This window comes from Syzygium oleosum, unplaced genomic scaffold, assembly GCF_021117445.2.
Source record: "Syzygium oleosum isolate NSW1041296 unplaced genomic scaffold, Sole_v2.1 Sole_v2.58, whole genome shotgun sequence".
Taxonomy (NCBI): domain Eukaryota; kingdom Viridiplantae; phylum Streptophyta; class Magnoliopsida; order Myrtales; family Myrtaceae; genus Syzygium; species Syzygium oleosum.
In genome coordinates this window covers 647496-665000 of record NW_026607542.1, presented here as the reverse complement: position 1 = coordinate 665000, position 17505 = coordinate 647496, and positions in this window count along the sequence as shown.

Here is a 17505-nt window from a genome sequence, read left to right as displayed (position 1 = left end):
TATCCGATCGTCTTCGAGCCCCCAACTTTCGTTCTTGATTAATGAAAACATCCTTGGCAAATGCTTTCGTAGTTGTTTTTTTTTTTTTGGATAACCCAGGAACCCCCCGCACGGCCGACAGCCGGAGGGGTAAACCTGGGGTGACGCTAGCACAGGACCCACCACCACGGCGCCACACTTAAGAATCCCTAATGACTACGCTGGGGTTCGAACTCCGATCCCTTCGTGGGGGGACAAGAGCGCAAGCCAACGCAGCCGCTGCAGGCAGTGGTGGTTTTTGTAGTTGTTTTTTTTTTTTGTAACCGAGGGAACCCCCGCACGGCCGACAGCCGGGGGGTAAACCCTGGGGGCGACACGTGCTAGCCACCACACACGTGCCACCGGTTAAGTCACCCTGCGGCGCCTGGGATTCGAACGCTCAACCTTTTGCGAGAGGAAGAGCGCCCGCTCCAGCGACGCCACCCAGGCGGGTGGTTAGTTTTTGTAGTTGTTTTTTTTTTGTAAAGGTAAGAATATGTATAACTTTTCAAAACACCAAATACAACCTAAAGCCAGAGCCAAACCTCGACCCAATAAGGACTAAGAGATGTCCAAATAGGGTCAAGGATGGCTTGGGATGAACTATACAACTAGCCAAAAAAGGCCAACCAAAACCAAAGAAACTAAAAACTGAGCTAAGAAGCCGCTGGAGTCACTTCAAAGATTGAAGGAGTAAGTCCCCAATTCCTCTGTAGCTTCCGGTTTCTAGGAGTGTCCGCAATTGTCCCCATTGAAATGGCTTTATCTTTCACCACTTTGATAAGATGTTTGCGCATACCCGGAATGTAGGCATCCTTGTTTCTGAAGATAGAGTTGTTCCTTTCAGTCCAAATGATATGGCAAAGGGCGCCAAAGGAGAATCTGGATATACGGTGAGCAAAGGAAGTACCACCGCAAACTTTCATAGCCCAAGAAATATGTTTGAGCATAGTTTTTGTAGTTGTTTTTTTTTTTTTGGTAAGGATAAGAATTTGTATTACTTTTCAACACACCATATACAAACTAAAGCACAGGACAACCCTCGACCCAACTAGGACTTAGATGTCCAAGTGGGGTCAAAGGTAGCCTTGCAAGAACTAAACAACAATCTCAAAAGAGACCATCCAAACCCAAAGAAAGGTACACCGAAAAAAGAGGGCATCCGAATCACACAAAGATAGACGGTGGGAGACCCCAATTCCTTTGTAGCTTCCGATTTCTGGGAGTGTCCGCAATCCCCCCAATGGATATGGCCTTATCCTTCACCACTTTAATAAGATGTTTCCGCATCCCTGGAATGTAGACATTCTTGTTTCTGAAGATGGAGTTGTTTCTTTCGGTCCAAATGATATGACATAGTGCACCAAAAGAGAATCTGGACATATAGTGAGCAAAGGAAGAGCCACCGCAAACCTTCATAGCCCATGTAATGTGCTCATGCCAAGGACGGTTGCGCCATGGAAGGTTGCATTTTGTCGCCCAAAATGAAGCCAGCCTACTAGTGGAAGTACAGTCAAAGAAGAGGTGGTTGATTGAATCTGGTGTAGTTCCACAGAAGGCACAGATGGCAGTGTCAATCCTACGGTTCTGCAAGAGGAAAACCTGCGTAGGTAATCGGTTAAGAGAAACTAACCATAAAAGGAAGGCATGACGGGGAATGATATGTTGATCCCAAATGAATGAGTGCCACGGGGCTTGTTGCCCTTTTGTTCGAAGATGATTCCAGGCAAGCGCAACCGAGAAAGATTCATAAGGACGCAGAGCCCATGTCATCATATTCGGAGCATCGTCCCCAAATACCGGAGGTGAATCCGTCCAGCTCAAGAAGGTGTCAAGCGTAGCTGAAGGTTGCCAAGTGCAATCATAGAACTCCCGAACTGAAGTCTCCCGGGGGATCCGCGATTGGTATATGTCCGGGTCATTGAATAGGAGGTAGAGAGGACCTTTGTTATGCCACCAATCAAACCAGAAGGAAACCGAGCGTCCATCTCCAATTTTCCATCGAAATAAATCTTGAGCGGAGGCTAGCAACTCCAGTACTTTCTTCCAGGTCCAAGAGCAAAAAGTAGGTTTGGAAACAATCTAGAAGTTTGATTTGTTTAAGAAAGTTGAGTGAATCCATTTGCACCACATAGACTCCTTATCAGAAGTTTTTGTAGTTATTTTTTGGTAAAGGTAAGAATATGTATTACTTTCCAAAACACCAAATACAACCTAAGCCAAGACCAACACCTGACCCCAATAGGACATAGAATGTCCAAATAGGGTCAAGAAAGGTCTAGCAAGAACTATACAACAAGCCGATGGCCCAACTAAAAGAAAAAGAACAAAGGGACCGAATTACAAGGACGTATGAGTCACTTCAAAGATTGAAGGTGGGAGGCCCTACTTCTTTTGGAAAATACGGTTCCTAGATGTATCCTGAATCTTCCCCATGGAAATGGCTTTGTCCTTCACAACTTTGAGGAGATGTTTGCGCATGCCCGAGATATAAACATTCTTATTCCTGAAGATAGCATTATTCCGTTCAGTCCAGATAATGTGTATGAGTGCTCCAAAGGAGAATCGGGAGAGGCAGTTAGCGAAGGAGGGACCTCCGCTGACTTTCATCGCCCATGAGATATGATCTAGCCACGGACGGTTGCGCCAAGGGAGGTTGCATTTGGTAGCCCAAAAGGAAGCCAACCTATTCGTAGTGGGGCACTCGAAGAAAAGGTGATTAACCGAGTCCGATCTAATACCGCAGAAGGCACACAAAGCAGTGTCAATCCTACGGTTTTGGAGGAGGAGAACCTGGGAAGGCAGCCGGTTGAGAGAGACTAACCACAAGAGAAAAGCATGTCGGGGTGCAATATGATGGTCCCAAATGAAGGAATGCCAAGGGACTGGGTGACCTCTTCTTCTGATATGATTCCAAGCTGATGCAACCGAAAAGGAGGCCGAAGAATGTGGAGTCCAAATCAATTCGTCGGAAATATTATCTACGAAGATAGGTGGTGGCTCGGTCCAACTGAGGATAGTGTCAAGTACGGATGAGGGTTGCCAAGTGCAACCATAGAACTTCCGAACTGAAGTATCCCTAGGGATCCGCGACTGGTATATGTCGACATCACTGAAGATGAGATAGAGGGGACCTCCGCTGTGCCAACAGTCAAACCAAAGTGAAACGGAGTGACCATTGCCTATCTTCCACCGAAATAGAGCTTGTGCTGAAGAGCGCAAGTCAAGGATCTTCTTCCAAGTTTTTGTAGTTGTTTTTTTTTTTTTGGTAAGGTAAGTATGTGTATTACTCTTCAAAACACTAAATACAACCTAAGCCTAAACCACCTCCTGACCTAAAAGGGACATATCATTGTCCAGAAAGGTCAAGAGAGGTTCAGCATGAACTATACAAGAGGAAAGGGCCGGCTAAAAACAAGCAAAAGAAAAAGAAACGACAAACAAAGCAGCCGAACCAATCCGAACCATGGAGGTGAAAAGCCCGTAACTCCGGAATCCGCTCCAAAAGACACCAGAATAGCCATAACCAGCATTAATCAAAGATAGAAGGAGGAAGGTCCCACTTTCTCTGTACAATGCGGTTCCTATAAGTATCCTCAACTATCCCCATGGAAATAGCTTTGTCCTTCACAACTTTGATAAGATGCTTTCGCATACCAGGGATGAAGACGCTCTTGTTCCTGAAGATAGCGTTGTTCCTTTCGGTCCAAATAATGTGACATAGAGCACCAAAGGAAAATCTAGAAATGCGGTGGGCAAACGATGATCCTCCGCAAACTTTCATAGCCCAGAGGATATGTTCTTGCCAGGGACGGTTGCGCCAAGGTAGCCTGCAATTTGTCGCCCAAAGAGAAGCCAATCTACTGGTAGAAGTGCATTCAAAGAAAAGATGGTTGATTGAGTCTGGTGTAGATCCACAAAAGGCACAGAGAGCATCGACAATCCTGTGATTTTGTAACAGGAATACCTGGGTAGATAGCCGGTTAAGGGATATCAACCATAGGAGAAAAGCATGACGAGGGGCTATGTGCCGATCCCAAATGAAGGAATGCCAGGGGGTTGGATGCCATTTCCTGCGGATATGATTCCAAGCAAGAGTAACAGAAAAGGATTTAGATGGATGAGGTGTCCAAACGAAGTTGTCCATCGAGCTATCCACAATAGACGGAAGGGGATCCATCCAACCCATAATGGTGGCAAGAGTGTCAGAAGGTTGCCAAGAACCTTCGTAGAAAGATCGGACTGTAGCTTCCCGAGGAATGCGCGATTGATAAATCTCCGCGTTACTAAAGAGCAAGTGTAGCGGGCCCCTGCTGTGCCACCAGTCAAACCAGAAGGATACGGAGCGCCCATTTCCAATCTTCCACCAGAACATAGCTTGAGTAGATACACGCATATCAAGGATTTTCTTCCATGTCCAAGAATAGAAAGTAGGTTTGGACACAAGCCAAAAGTTTGCCTTCTTTAAAAAGGTGGAGTGTATCCATTTACACCACAAGGATTCTTTGTCAGTAAAGAGAAGCCAAATGTGTTTTAAAGTCATCGCATTGTTGTAATCCACAAGTCTTCGGATGCCTAGGCCACCTTCATCTTTGGGTAAGCAAACAGCATTCCACGCTACCTTAGCTCCACCAACTCCAAGGTCAAGACCTTTCCACAAGAACTGCCGCAAAATAGCCTCGATACTATATAATACCTTTTTGGGTAAAGAAAATATAGTGGCCCAGTAAACTTGAATGGAATGCAAGACCGACTTGATAAGCTGTAGGCGACCAGCAAAGGAAAGAAAGCGTTGAGACCAGGAGCGAGCACGGGCAGTAATGGAATCAATCAACGCTTTACAGTCCTCCTTACGCAATCTAGTTGAGATAATGGGCACACCTAGATACCGAAATGGTAATGCACCCTGCTGAAACCCGATGCATCGGATTAATTGGTCATGCAGAGACTGGGTCCCTCCCGAGAGAAAGATATTACTTTTCGCATTATTCGGTTTTAATCCAGACCAATTAGAAAACAAGAGGAGAGATTCCTTTATTAGTTCAACTGACCTCAAATGGCCTTCAGAGAATAGCAGTACATCATCGGCAAAGAAAAGATGCGATAGCCGGATCTTTTTGCATCGCCAAAACCAGTGGAAAATCGGCATGTCAGTTTTAGCCTTTAGAATGCCCGAGAAGACCTCCATAACCAGAATGAACAGGTACGGTGATAAAGGGTCTCCTTGGCGAATGCCCCTAGAGCTCCCAACATAGCCATGTAGTTCCCCATTAATAGAGACCGAGAATTTTGGTGTGGATACACAAGCCATCACCAACTTAACAAAGGAAGCAGGGAAGTTAACGGCCATTAAAGTCTTTTCTAAGAAGCTCCAATCCATTGTGTCATAAGCTTTTTGGAAATCCACTTTTATAGCACACTTGGGAAGGTAGGCCTGGTGGTGGAAATCCGCAAATAACTCTTGAGCTATCAAGATGTTGTCGCTGATTCTACGACCTTTGACAAACGCCGTTTGGGCAGGCCCAATTATGGTTGGAAGGACACTCGCTACCCGCCTAGCCAAGATTTTGGAGATGCACTTATATAGAGTATTGCAACAAGCAATAGGACGGAAATCCGACATAGCTGAAGCGTTTGGGGATTTCGACACTAGGGTAAGAATGGTATTGTTGATCTCTTTAAGCATGCATCCTGACTCAAAGAAGTCTCTTACCGCCGCAAGAGTGGAGGGCCCAATGATTTCCCAGCTAGATTTGAAGAAATCAACATTGTAACCATCCGGTCCGGGGCTTTGCCTTTAGCGAGTGAAAAAAGAGTGGACCGGATTTCCTCATCTGAGACCGGATGCGCCAATATGTTCCTCTGATTCTCATCAAGAACTCGACCAAGGAAGACACCAATCTCGCTAACAGAGGGCCGAGTAGAAGCAGAAGGACCATTAAGTATCTCCTAGAAGTGGTTAACAATATGAGACCTAACCACCTGAGGATCAGTAACTAGGGACCCATCATCTGATGAAACCGAGAGAATTCGATTCTGTACACGTCTTTTGTTGACAAAGAGATGAAAATATTTCGTGTTTAGGTCTCCTTCCTTCAGCCATCGGATGCGGGATTTCTGACTATAGAAGGATTCCTCCTGCATTCTTATAGTAGAGAAGGCACGTGTGAGCTCCACTTCTCTTTCCAGGAGATTCTGGTCAGAAGGATGGAGCTCAAGGGCAGCCTGGACAGAATAAAGATTGATCTAACTTGATCCGTTCTTGCAGAGATGTCAGAGAAAGAACTCCTGTTAAGTTGCTTCAACTTCTGTTTTAGGACTCAAAGTTTACAACAAATAGTGTACATAGGGGTGCCCACTATTGGAGAGTCCCAGGCTTGGCCTACTAGTTCCAAGAAGCGGGGATGCGTAGCCCAGAAGTTGAAAAACTTGAATGGTTTTTTAGAACTCTGTGGCGAAAAAATTTTAACCACCATTGGGGAATGATCCGATATGCCAGGCGCAAGGAAGGAAGCTTCCGAGAAGGAGAAAAGCTTGGTCCAAAGGTTGTTGATAAGAACCCGATCGATCTTGCGGAGTTTCCTGTTAGTGCCGGAAGAGTGAGACCATGTGTATCTGAATCCCACATATCTAAGGTCCTCAAGTCCAGCTTGGTTGAGACAGTCCCCAAACTCTTCAAAGACTGGAATCCACGGGGTTGTACTACCCAGTCTATCCTGCGGGTCCTTGATAGCATTAAAATCTCCAGCAACAAGCCAAGGTAAGTCGCAAGAAGAGAGTCGAATGAGGTCAGTCCACAGCGGACGCCGATGAACAAAAGTATGTTCCCCGTATACAATAGAGAGCAAATAGAGTTTGTTCAAATTTAGAAGCCTGAGTTGCATATGAATCAATTGAGCAGAAGTGTATAGCGAGTTCATCTTCAGCATATTCGGGTCCCAACCAAACCAAATTCGGCCTAGGGGAGAGAAATCGTAGTTGGAAACCCATCTCCAACTATTGCATAATCCCCTAGTAATATCAGCAAAAAAAATGGGCTTTAACTTTAGTCTCAATGATACCAATGCAAGAAAGGTGATTATTCCTTATAAAGGTCCGGATTTCAGCTTGACGGAAGGGATCTACTAGTCCCCTAATATTCCAAATTCCAAAAAACATAGGAAGGAAAGGAAATTATCTTCGAGATTTCCTTGACCTCCTCCTCTTGTCTTTCTTCTTCGAGGAGGACGGGCCAGAAGTCATATCAAAGCAACTCATGTTAGGGATAGGCCCCAGGGAGGCTTTGGAGGGATCCTCCATGGTATAAGAAGCCAAGGCTCGAGAACGGGTGTTTGGGGGAGATAAAACAGCAGGTTCCTCCACCACTTGCTCTTCGGAGTCGCTATTCTCCTCCCCGACATGTGATCCAGAAGAATCTTCAGAGGAAGAATGCGAGTTGATGAGAAGGTCCTCAAGTTGTTGGTCAAGGTGTCCTTTAGGATCAGGTGCAGCAGAAAGGACCATCTCAGCGTTCAGTTCCTTCGAGAAATTCAATTCAGGGCTTAGTCGCTCATGATCCTGTGTGGGGTTCAAAACAGGAGGCAAAAGAACCTTACCCCCTGAATTCGTGTTCAGGGGAAGGTCCGTTGCAGATCTGGACAGCCCAGCATTTGAAACCTTTGGACAGTTCTGATCATGCCTTAACAGATCGTGAGCCTTGGAAGGGTCATGAGCTGAAGGCAGAGGAGCCCCCCCTTGAGTTTACGTCCAGAGGAAGGTCAGATGCGGTTCTGGTCAGATCAGCATTAGCTGCCTTTGAAAAGTTCATTGACAGACCAGGAGTAGGGGTTGGGGCGCGGACAGAAAGCAAAAGGGTCTCCTCCCCTGGATTCGCCTCCAAAGAACCGCCAGGTGCAGATCTGATCTGAGCTGCAGCTTTGTTCATCGGGCCTTTGCCTTTTTTCCGGCTGACTTGGGTCCATACTTCAGCTTCTCGAGGACGTAGGGAGGTCTCAGGTCTGGTCTTAGCTTGAGGTTGGAGTGTTGTCACGGCTCTTTCCTCAGAATGTGCAGGTGCACACTCAAAACCAGCTGAACCAGGTTTGTGTCCAAATATACCACAAGAGGTGCACACCATAGGTTTCCATTCATATTCCACGTGGACCAGATTAACTTCGCCATCCAACGTACCTTCACAGTTTCCAGTCGGGGTTTTGTGGCTTTGATTTCCACACAAACTCTCGCGTAAGAGATTCTAGTCATTTGCTCGGTTTGGGTGTCCACATAGAGTGGCTTTCCGATGGCGCTTGCAATCCTACCTATGCCCGCCGGTGACCACAAGGAGAATGGAATCTCTCGCAGCCTAACCCAAACCGGGAGAGAGTCCATAGCACCCTTTTTAAGTTTCAGTTTAGGATGCCATTGTTGAAGTAGCATTGTGCTACTGAAGATAGAAACTGGACCTAAGTCAAGTATCTTCCTGCGATAGTCCTCGTTCGGAACACGAAAGAAGTAGAACCCGTTTTCATGTAGTTTAACATCAACTACATGGTCTCCCCAACTTTTTTTAAGAGCTTCTTCCATTAATTTGAAAGGAACTTTCCTCCCAACATAATGCCCCACAACACATTCCTGCCATAACGGATTCTGGTCAGCAGCAATGTCTAGAGTTATATCCACTATCACTTCACCATTCTCCTCATGAGGGGGTACAAAGTCTAAGTTATAACCTTTAGCCTGCACCCGAGCGACATTTGCCCAAGTTCTAGGGGTGGGGGCTTGGTTCGTCTGGCCTTGAGGGCGAGAAGAGGTCTGTCCCACCACAGCTGATTTCCTTACTGAGTTTGCCTTAGATTCAGAGCGCGCAGCACCACCAGCAATATGTATTCTTCCACGAGAGCGGCTCCTGTCCTTCGGACGGCCTCTACTCCGACTACGGCTAGTGCTGCCCTTGAGGATAGGTCTCAGACCCAACGGACGATCAGCCTCATTCAACACCGAGGAGGACTCCCTTGTAAGATGAACTGCTATTTTGTTCACATCAGAACCAAGAATCGCCTGATGGGATTCCATAGCAGGGGGAGGGGGAGGTACAGCTTCTATAACAGGTGATGGGTCAGGCAACGTGGTGACTAAAGTCTCTGCCATATGGACAAATCCACAAGCACCTACCAGTCAACCCACCAACTCCTTAGACTAGAACAGGGAACGCATCAGGAGGCCCCCCAATATTAATGCGCCCTCAAAATCGCAGACTCCACTTCCAATCAGCAGGAATACAACAAAGAGTGAGAACCTAAACCAGGCCTTCCCCCAGCAGCAACCAATCAAAACACCAGAAATGGCATTCCAGAATAGAGTTCACACCAGGACATAAAACCGCACCAGATGAGGAACGCCGAACCAGCTACAAACACCAAACCAAATCCAGCAGAAGGGTAGCAAAGGGAAATTACCTAGGGAGCAACTTACTTCAGGGGACCCGACCAAACCGGAGTCTCAGTTTAGTCACATTCCTCAGGCGAGGAAGACCGAACCAGCACCGCTCAGATCTGGAAACCCAACCTCTGTGCTGAACGAGCACCACTCAGTCCAAATGGCCGCCGGAACCAATAGAAATTCGCCGGGTGAACAGTACCCGCGAGAACCAGAGGAGAGAGCATTCTGCCCGAGTGAACAGTACCCGCGAATTTGGTGAAAATGAAAAGTATGCTTTCGCAGTTAAGTTTTTGTAGTTGTTTTTTTTTTTTTGGTAAGGTAAGAGATATATTGACTTTTCAACACGCAAATAACAAGTGGAGTAACCGTACACAAAAACCTCATACCTGAGGTAACACAAAAGTGTCACGACGGGTGCAAAGGTGTAACGGCTAAACAAGGCATAAATATACAAAGCGCGAAGCACTAACTATAGCCAAAACAGCGGCCAAATAAGATTAGAAACCTATAAGGTTGTCGCCTTTAGAGTTGCTGAAAAATAGAGGCCGGAATACCCCATTTGACTTGAAGTCTTCTGTTACGCGGTGTGTCAACAACCGGTTGGAGGGAGACAGCCGCATCCCTTATAGTCTTGGCCAAATGGGCATGCATTGCAGGCAAGTAAGGGTTCCGATCCGTAAATAGGATATTGTTACGTTCGGTCCAAATGCAGTGGCACATCGCTCCAAAGGAGGCTCGAGCAATACGGTGATGGAAGGACTGTCCACCAATGACTTGGGAAGTCCATCTCACGGTAGTCATCCACGAGCCAGCAGTCAAGGATAAATTACAATTGCTTACCCAGAAACGAGCGAGAGAGCCCGTGAAAGTACACCCAAAGAAAAGGTGATCGATTGAGTCGGGCCTTGTATGACAAAAAGCACAAGAGCCTTCAGCAATTCTATGATACGACAGCAACATCACCTGAGTTGGGAGCCTGTTGAGGCAAGATAGCCAAAGCAAGAAGCTATGTCTCGGGGCAATGCCATTGTCCCAAACAAACTTGCTCCATGGAACAATGAGCCCTTTATACCGAACAAGATCCCATGCCGAAGAGAAAGAAAAATTACCGGAAGGGTGGCCTTGCCACGATAGCCGATCCCTTCGCTCCGAGATCATGACAGACGAGCTGCCCGACCAGGCATTGAGAGATTCTGTTACAAAGGACACTTGCCAGGTGGATGACGAAAAGTCTCGCACCGTCGCTTGTCTGGGGATGCCCGAAGAGTATATGTCCCTGTCTGTAAATAAATAGCAGAGGGGGCCTCTAGGATGCCAGCAGTCATACCAAAAGGAAGTGGAAGCGCCATTCCCAACTTGCCACTTGAATTGAAGATGGAATTCCGATCGTAATCCGAGTATCTTTTTCCAGGTCCATGAACAGAAGGTTGGACTGGGAGCAACCCAGAAATTTTTCCGTTTGAGGAAGTTGGAGTGTATCCATTTACACCAAAGAGATTCCCTATCAGTGAATAGAATCCAAATATGCTTCAGCATCGCAGCTTTATTACAATCTGCCAGACGTCGAATGCCTAGGCCCCCTTCTGGTTTCGAAAGACAGACATCACTCCAGGAAACTTTGGCTCCTCCAGTACCCAGATTCGGGCCTTTCCATAGGAATTGTCTTAGTATCTTCTCAATACTGGAAAAGACAGACATCGGGAGACTGAACACACTTGCCCAGAACACTTGAATAGCGTGCAAGACTGATTTAATGAGTTGCAAACGGCCCGCAAATGATAAGAAGCGCTGGGACCAGGAAGTCGCTCTAGCTGTGATGGAATTCACTAAGGTGCAACAGTCTGCCTTACTGAGTCTGGATGCTATAACAGGCACCCCAAGATAACGAAAAGGAAGTTTTACCTTTGGTAAAACCAAAGGACTGCCGGATAGATTCCCTTAAGACATGCGATCTTCCTGAGAAGAAGATCTCACTCTTGCTTTGATTCGGCTTTAGTCCAGACCAGGCGGAGAAGACTTGAAGGCCATCCCTTAATAGATTAGCGGAAGCCATATTTGCCTCAGAGAACAGCAAGACATCATCCGCAAAGAAGAGATGTGTCAAGTTAGTAGGCTTACAACTCCAAAAGAATTTGAAATCCGGAGACCGGGATCGCTTGTTGAGGATGCCGGTGAAAATTTCCATGACAAGAGTGAAGAGGTAGGGGGATATCAGATCACCTTGACGGATACCTCTTCCACTCGCAAAAAAACCATGTATTTCTCCATTGATGGCTACAGACAATTTTGGAGTAGTGACACAAGCCATTGTAAGGTCAATGAACTTTTGGGGGAAGCCAAACGATTGCAAAACCATACGGAGGAAATCCCAGTCCAAAGTATCATAAGCCTTCTGGAAGTCGACTTTAATTGCACATTTCGGCGAATACGGCTGGTGATGAAAACCGGCGAAAAGCTCCTGTGCAAGCAAAATGTTATCCCCAATTCTTCTCTTCTTTACAAAAGCAGACTGTGGGGGGCTAATCAGAGATGGTAACACCGCTGCAATTCTATTCGCCAAAAGCTTGGTGATGCATTTATAAATCGTATTGCAGCAAGTAATAGGGCGGAAGTCACTCATCGCTGAAGCATTTGGGATCTTAGGCACCAAAGTCAGAATGGTGTTGTTGATTTCTTTTAGGATGGATCCCGAATGGAAAAAATCCTTAACAGCCGAGGAGACCGAAGGACCCACTATGTCCCAAGAGGATTTGAAGAAGTCAACATTAAACCCATCAAGACCTGGGGCCTTTCCTTTAGCAATAGAAAACATCGAGTCTCGAATTTCCAAATCAGTAACATCTCTGGCTAGGGCATTGGACTGATTGGGATCGAGAGTTTTTTCCACTACTGATTGTAGTTCATCTACAGTAGGCAGAGAATCGGATAGGTTTGCAGCAAGGACATTCTCAAAATAGGAAATAATGTGCTGACGAACCGGTCCCGGATCAGAGATAGTAGAGCCCCCATCATCAGTTACCGAGAGAATTCGGTTTTGAAGACGGCGTTTAGAAGCAAAGTGGTGGAAATACCTGGTATTGCGATCCCCTTCCTTTAACCACTTGATTCTGGATTTCTGGCGGTAGAAAGATTCCTCCTGGATTCTTAAGGATGAGAAAGACAGAAGCTGTTCTTTTTCAACGATCTTCAAGTCCATATTCGAAGGGTCAGCCGCAATAGCTTCTTGGGTGGACATAAGGGACGATCTTGCAGAGGCAGTACGGGAAGAAATATCAGAGAAAGCACCCCTGTTCAATTGTTTAAGACTGTTTAAGGAGCTTGAGTTTCTGACAGAGGATAAACATATGGGAACCAGAAATCCGGGAATCCCAAATCCGAGAGACCATCTCTGTATAGGAGGGATGGGACATCCAATAATTGAAAAACTTGAACGGCTTCCTTGATGAGTTAGGAGGCACAATCCTGACGATCATAGGAGTATGATCGGATACGCCAGGGGCTAGAAAAATAGCCTCAGAGAATGAGAATTCTGAAACCCATTGTTCGTTGATTAGAACACGATCAATTTTCCTCTGTTTACCAGAGGAGGTCGACCAAGTGAATCTAAATCCGGTGTATCTGAGATCCTCCAGGCCAGCTTGATCAAGACAAATTCTGAACTCATCAAAGGCTGGAATCCACGCATTAGTGCTACCAATCCTGTCCGAGTGAAAGCGGATTGCATTGAAATCACCCGCAACAATCCAAGGATGAGAGGCAAACCGAGAGCTTGAGTGAATAAGATCTGTCCATAGGGACCGCCTAGAGACAAACGTGTGTTCACCATAGACAACCGATAAATAACAGTGTTTGTTCAAAGCCAAAATTCGGAGGAGCCCATGAATAACCTGGGATGAAACCGAAACAACTTCCAACTCCACATCATGAGAATTCCACCCCAACCAAATCCTTCCTCTAGGGGATGAGGAATAATTGGATGTCCATTTCCAACCCGGAAGCAGATCATTAGAAACTTTATCAAAAAGAGACGGAACAACTTTCGTCTCAATAATTCCAATACAAGAAAGGAAATTGGATCGCACAAAAGCTCTTATTTCAGCCTGTTTGACGGGGTCCAAGAGGCTCCTAATGTTCCAAACGCCAAACCCTAATGTTCCAAACGCCAAAAAACATGATACCTGAAGGGGAGGCTACCGCTTTTTCTTCCCCAGCCGCTTTTTAGGCTTCAGGATGGTTGTTGGGGCAGTATTAGAACTGCTAACTGGACTGGGAACAGCCTTCTTAGGGATAGGAGGAGGGGGTTTAGAAGTCACCCGCTCCAACACTCCAGCTAGAATAGATTCAGACAACAAATTTGAAGCTGGAGGGATATCGGGAGGCATATCAGGAGGCATATCATCTTCAAGATCGCTGCCAATATCACTGGCTACCTCAGAGGCAGAATCTTCAGCAACCGAAGATCCAGAAGAAGCTGAAGGTCTTGATTTAAGGGTAGGCAAGAGAGGTTGGTCCTTTGTGCTGCCAACCTTGGGCATAGAGTTAACAGAGCTCACACCGAGGGCTGGTACAGGACAGGAGGAACTTGCCTTTCCTACGCCTTTTCTCTTAGCAATTGTTTCCCATTCCCCTCCCGAATTGAGAGGGGATTCCTGAACAGACATCTCGGGACCCTGAGCTGCTGGACCGACCACCAGAGCATCAGCAGTGGCGACTGAGGTAGGGGGACACGTATGACCAAAAGCTCCACATACCAAGCAGGATTTCGGTCTCCATTCATATTCCACAGCAATGGACCATTTCTCCTCATTAAGGAAAAGATCAACTGAGTCCGACAGAGGAAGATTTGCCTTGATCTCAATGCAGACCCGCGCATAGGAGATCATTCTCAAATTTTCAGTATGAGTATCAACATGCAATGGTTTACCTATGGCACTTGCAACCGCACTAATACCCGCAGCTGACCACAATGCATAGGGTAATTCTCTCAATTTTACCCAGATAGGCAAGGATTGGTGCTGGTTTTTCAGCAGCTTAAGGGTCGGGTGCCATTGTTGTAAAATCATGGGGACTCTGGAGATGGTGATTGGGCCTCCATCAACAATTTTCCTCCTGACTTCCTCATCCTGGATGTGGAAGAAATAAAATCCTTCCTCATTGGCCATGACTTCAACAACATGGGCTCCCCATACATTCTTGAACGCATTCTCCGTCAATTTGAAGGGAAGCTTTTTGCCTACATAATACCCAACAAGGCATTCCTTCCATTTTGGATTGGAATTCGCAAGAATCTCCTCCGAGATATTGACTATCGGTTTTCCCCCAACCAAAGTAGGGGGAATATAAGACAACTTGTACCCCTGTTCAGCGGATCTAGCCACTGCTACCCAAGAGCGTTGAGTTGTTGTTTGTTTGGAACCCACCTGGGGTGCCTTAGGAGATGAAGTACCTTTGCTCCGGCTTCGCCTGGACATTGACTGCTTTGCTACTTGAGGGGCCAACGAATCATCTCTGCACTTATCCTCAGCAACACCAGTTTCATTTCGAGGTAGCCTAGATAAATTCCTCCCCCGGCTTCTTCCTCGCCAAGGAGGCTTTTGACCCTGAAGAGCATAGGCACTAGAGGGACCCGGGGTATCTGATGCATCCGGGAGAGTTTTTGACATGGCATCCAACGAGGCTGAATGGGGGTTAGCTTGGGGTAACCCCATTGCAGAGGGAGCTGGATGCTTAGGGAGCACCACAGACTGCTTAGACTTCATCAAAGCCTTGGACGACTTCTGCTCAGGAATCGCCTTACGAGAGTCAGGATTTTCTGTCATCGTTATTCCAGAGCTGCCATAGAGTGCAAAGAGGGACACAACAGAACTCCACTAACCGGGATACAGCTAAGGGGGGAAACTAACACAACACTCTCCAATCCCCAGATTCAGTTCCAATCAGACTACCCAGAAATCGCAGAGATTCAAAAGGATGAACAGTAGCTCACCAAATAAACCCAGATCTGTTCAACCAGCACAGAGAGAGAGCCAAACGATTATACCTGAGAGGATGACTAGAAGGAGTATCAGGCGCCCCTATCCTCCAATTTCCAGAATGGTCAAACCATCAAAACACCAGAATCCTAGAGAACCTAACCAGGTGAACAGGAACTACGAGTTCCAGAAATGCAGAAAACCAGATCTGCTCGAGCAACCCCGAGAAGGCACCTCAAGAAGAAACCAAGGAGTATGTCGGAGAGGATCACCTTGCGACCCTATCCTCCAAATTCCAGACAAATCGGACCAGCAAACCACCCCGAATCGCAGAAGATCCAGACGGGTGTACAGTAAAATGGGAACCAGACCGAGAGAGAAAGTGGGTGCCTGTAATGAACAGTACCCGAGAATGAGTGAAAAGTTTTAGTTTTTGTAGTTGTTTTTTTTTTTTTTGGTAAGGTAAGAATATGTATAACTTTCACAACACCAAGTACAACCTAAGCCCAAACCAGCTCATGACCATATTAGGACATAGTAATGTCCATACAAGGTCAAGAGGGTCCAGCAGGAACTATATAAAAAGCCGAAGGACGGCTAAGAACATGGAAAATAGAAATAAAAAGACAAAGACAACCAATCCAGCCGCAGGTTGGATGGCCGACGCCAAAACTCCGGAAATCCGCTGAAGAGGGTACCGGATCAGCTGGGAGCAGCACTACCCAAAGATAGAAGGAGGCAGGTCCCACTTCCTCTGTAGAATGCGGTTCCTATATGTGTCCTCAACTCTCCCCATAGAGATGGCCTTGTCCTTGACGACTTTGAAAAGATGCTTACGCATGCCAGGGATAAAGACGCTCTTATTCCTGAAGATCGCATTGTTCCTTTCGGTCCAAATAATGTGACATAAAGCCCCAAAGGAAAAGATCCAAGAATTTCATAAATTGAATGCGGTTCCTAGTTTTCGTAGTTTTTTTTTTTTTGGTAAGGTAAGATGTATATTGATTTTTCAAAGCGTAACCTACATGAGATGTGACCGAAACACAAAAACCTCGTACCTGAAACGACACCTAAGGTGCCCTAACAGGTGCAAAGGTGTAACGGTAAGGGAGAGCTCGAAAGCATCAAGCGCACTTTACAACAAGACCGAATATAGGCCAAACAACTACAACAACAACCCAAGATGGTTAATCAAAAATGGTAGGCGAAATGCCCCAATTGACTTGGATCCTCCTGTTTCGAGGATTATCTTCAACAGGCTTGAGGGACAGACCTTTATCCCTTATGAGCTTTGCAAGGTGTTGCCGTAGGGCCGGCACAAAGAGGGGTTGATTCCTGAATAGGATATTGTTCCGAGTTGTCCATATAATGTGGCATAATGCTGCAAAAGAGAAGCGAGCAATACGTTGGGAGAAGCTGTGGCCACCTATGAACCGGGTGGCCCAATGAAGAGTATCTTGCCAGGACTGATTTCTCCATGATAAATTACATTTTTCCGCCCAGAAAAGAGCAAGGGTGCCCGTGACAGGACACCCAAAAAATAGATGATCAACAGAATCGGGTCTACATTTACAATAGGCACAAACACCTTCCGATATTCTGCGATAATTAAGCAAGAAAACCTGTGTTGGGAGCCTATTCAGCGATATGAGCCACAACAAGAAACTATACCTCGGCGCGATGCTCTGATCCCACACGAAGGAGCTCCAAGGGACAATCGATTTGCAGATTCTGATCTGCTCCCATACCGAGACCACAGAGAAGACGCCCGTCGAGTGGCCCTTCCACACGAAACGATAAGGTCTCTGTATATCCAAAACAGGTATAACATCCGGCCAGGAATAGAAGGTTTGAAGCATTCGCAAGCTATGCCAAGACCCGAAGAGGAATTCCCGAACAGAGGCCTCTCTCGGGATACCAGAACAATACATGTCCCTATTAGAAAATAAAGCCGAAAGAGGGCCTTTGGGGTGCCAAGAATCAAACCAGAATGAAGTGGTTGTTCCATCACCAATTTGCCATTTGAAGAACATGTGAAAATCCCGGCGGATGTCGAGGATTTTCTTCCAAGCCCAAGAACAAAAAGTCGGCTTAGGCA